The sequence below is a fragment of the Oncorhynchus mykiss genome, chromosome 1, assembly GCF_057628025.1.
Source record: "Oncorhynchus mykiss isolate SJ-2025 chromosome 1, ASM5762802v1, whole genome shotgun sequence".
NCBI lineage: Eukaryota > Metazoa > Chordata > Actinopteri > Salmoniformes > Salmonidae > Oncorhynchus > Oncorhynchus mykiss.
The window spans coordinates 15724510-15728234 of NC_143022.1; positions in this window are offsets into that span (position 1 = coordinate 15724510).

A 3725-nucleotide genomic window follows, 5' to 3' on the forward strand; every position below is an offset into this window, starting at 1 on the left:
ACACTGCACATTTTGTGGCCTATTATGGTTTAGATTAGGAGAATGTAGCCTGTAAGCCTAAGTGGTAAACTCCCGGATGGATCCATTCCCAACCCAATCAGGACCTTATCCCATCTCTAGAGCCGTGTTCAGCGATCTGTAAGATGTTGTTATTATAATGGGAATGAAAAGACATTGAACTTGAAATAGTGTTCTTCATCAGAGAGTGGGGGAGTTTGACTCTTGATTTGACATGTTTGGCCATTAGGTTTCCCATCAACTCAATGTAAAGATAGTTGTGGCTATCATATTCCAATTATCCTTATGTATCATGCAGTAGTCATGTGCAATTAAAAACAGTATATACAGTGCATTCGAAAAATATCCAGACCCCTTGACTTTTTCCACATTTTGTTACATTACAGCTTTATTCTACAATTGATTAAATTGTTTTTTCCCCCTCATCAATCTACACAAAATACACCATAATGACAAAGCAAAAATAGGTTTTTAGAAATGTTTGCAAATATTACCGTTCAAAAGTTAGTGGTCTTTAAGAAATGTCCTTGTTTTTGAAAGAAAAGCACATTTTTTGTCCTTTAAAATAACATCAAATTGATCAGAAATACAGTGTAGACATTGTTAATGTTGTAAATGACTATTGTAGCTGGAAGCGGCTGATTTTTAATGAAATATCTACATAGGCGTACAGAGGCCCATTATCAGCAACCATCACTCCTGTGTTCCAATGGCACGTTGTGTTAGCTAATCCAAGTTTATCATTTTAAAAGGTTAATTGATCATTAGAAAATCCTTTTCTTCTGAAACTCATCAATATATTCTTGTTCTGAGAAATGAAGGCTATTCCGTGTGAGAAATTGCAAAGAAACTGAATATCTCATACAATGCTGTGTACTACTCCCTTCACAGAACAGCGCAAACTGGCTCTAACCAGAATAGAAAAAGGAGTGGGAGGCCCGGTGCACAACTGAGCAAGAGGACAAGTACATAAGAGTGTGTAGTTTGAGAAACAGACGCCTCACAAGTCCTCAACTGGCAGTTAATGAAATAGTACCCACAAAACACCAATCTCAACATCAACATAATTTACAACATTAACAAAGTCTACATTGTATTTCTGATCAATTTGATGTTATTTTCATGGACAAAAAAATTGCTTTCTTTCAAAAACAAGGACATTTCTAAGTGACTCCAAACCTTTGAATGGTAGTGTATACAGTGGCTTGCGAAAGTATTCGGCCCCCTTGAACTTTGCGACCTTTTGCCACATTTCAGGCTTCAAACATAAAGATATAAAACTGTATTTTTTTGTGAAGAATCAACAACAAGTGGGACACAATCATGAAGTGGAACAACATTTATTGGATATTTCAAACTTTTTTAACAAATCAAAAACTGAAAAATTGGGCGTGCAAAATTATTCAGCCCCTTTACTTTCAGTGCAGCAAACTCTCTCCAGAAGTTCAGTGAGGATCTCTGAATGATCCAATGTTGACCTAAATGACTAATGATGATAAATACAATCCACCTGTGTGTAATCAAGTCTCCGTATAAATGCACCTGCACTGTGATAGTCTCAGAGGTCCGTTAAAAGCGCAGAGAGCATCATGAAGAACAAGGAACACACCAGGCAGGTCCGAGATACTGTTGTGAAGAAGTTTAAAGCCGGATTTGGATACAAAAAGATTTCCCAAGCTTTAAACATCCCAAGGAGCACTGTGCAAGCGATAATATTGAAATGGAAGGAGTATCAGACCACTGCAAATCTACCAAGACCTGGCCGTCCCTCTAAACTTTCAGCTCATACAAGGAGAAGACTGATCAGAGATGCAGCCAAGATGCCCATGATCACTCTGGATGAACTGCAGAGATCTACAGCTGAGGTGGGAGACTCTGTCCATAGGACAACAATCAGTCGTATATTGCACAAATCTGGCCTTTATGGAAGAGTGGCAAGAAGAAAGCCATTTCTTAAAGATATCCATAAAAAGTGTTGTTTAAAGTTTGCCACAAGCCACCTGGGAGTCACACCAAACATGTGGAAGAAGGTGCTCTGGTCAGATGAAACCAAAATTGAACTTTTTGGCAACAATGCAAAACGTTATGTTTGGCGTAAAAGCAACACAGCTCATCACCCTGAACACACCCTATCCCCACTGTCAAACATGGTGGTGGCAGTATCGTGGTTTGGGCCTGCATTTCTTCAGCAGGGACAGGGAAGAGGGTTAAAATTGATGGGAAGATGGATGGAGCCAAATACAGGACCATTCTGGAAGAAAACCTGATGGAGTCTGCAAAAGACCTGAGACTGGGACGGAGATTTGTCTTCCAACAAGACAATGATCCAAAACATAAAGCAAAATCTACAATGGAATGGTTCAAAAATAAACATATCCAGGTGTTAGAATGGCCAAGTCAAAGTCCAGACCTGAATCCAATCGAGAATCTGTGGAAAGAACTGAAAACTGCTGTTCACAAATGCTCTCCATCCAACCTCACTGAGCTCGAGCTGTTTTGCAAGTATGAATGGGAAAAAATTTCAGTCTCTCGATGTGCAAAACTGATAGAGACATACCCCAAGCGACTTACAGCTGTAATCGCAGTAAAAGGTGGAGCTACAAAGTATTAACTTAAGGGGGCTGAATAATTTTGCACGCCCAATTTTTCAGTTTGTGATTTGTTAAAAAAGTTTGAAATATCCAATAAATGTCGTTCCACTTCATGATTGTGTCCCACATGTTGTTGATTCTTCACAAAAAAATACAGTTTTATATCTTTATGTTTGAAGCCTGAAATGTGGCAAAAGGTTGCAAAGTTCAAGGGGGGCGAATACTTTCGCAAGGCACTGTATATATAAAAAAAAACATCACATTTACATATTCAGACTCTTTACTCAGTACTTTGTTGAAGCACCTTTGGCAGTGATTACAGCCTCGAGTCTTATTGGTTATGACTCTACAAGCTTTGCACACCTGTATTTGGGGAGTTTCTCCCATTATTCTCTGCAGATCCCCTCAAGCTCTGTCAGGTTGGATGGGGAACGTTGCTGCACAGCTTTTTCAGTTCTCTCCAGAGATATTCGATCGGGTTTAAGTCCGGGCTCTGGCTGGGCCACTCAAGGACATTCCGAGATTTGTCCCACTCCTGTGTTGTCTTGGCTGTGTGCATAGGGTCGTTGTCGTGTTGGAAGGTGAACCTTCGCACAAGTCTGAGGTCCTGAGTGCTCTGGAGCAGGTTTCCATCAAGGATCTCTCTGTTCAATGATCTTTCTGTTCATCTTTCCCTTGATCCTGACTAGTCTCCCAGTCCCTGCCACTGAAAAACATCCCCACAGCATGTTGCTGCTACCACCATGCTTCACCGTATTGTTGGTGCCAGGTTTCCTCCAGACATGGCGAATGGCATTCAGGCCAAAGAGTTCAATCTTGGATTCATCGGACCAGAGAATCATGTTTCTCATGATCTGAGAGTCTTTAGGTACCTTTTGGCAAACTTTTACTGAGGAGTGGCTACCATCTGGCCACTCTACCATAAAGGCAAAAATACATTGCTGAAAAGAACTGCATTTATACGTTAAAGTGCAATTATCTTTCAATGCGTAACTACATTTTGTCTCCATTGGCACCAATACTAGCAGATGTGGTACTATTCCCAGGGACATAATTTCAGCAGAACCTCATGGCCACTAGGGTGGCGCCTCACGTTTGCCCCGTGCAATTTGTTAC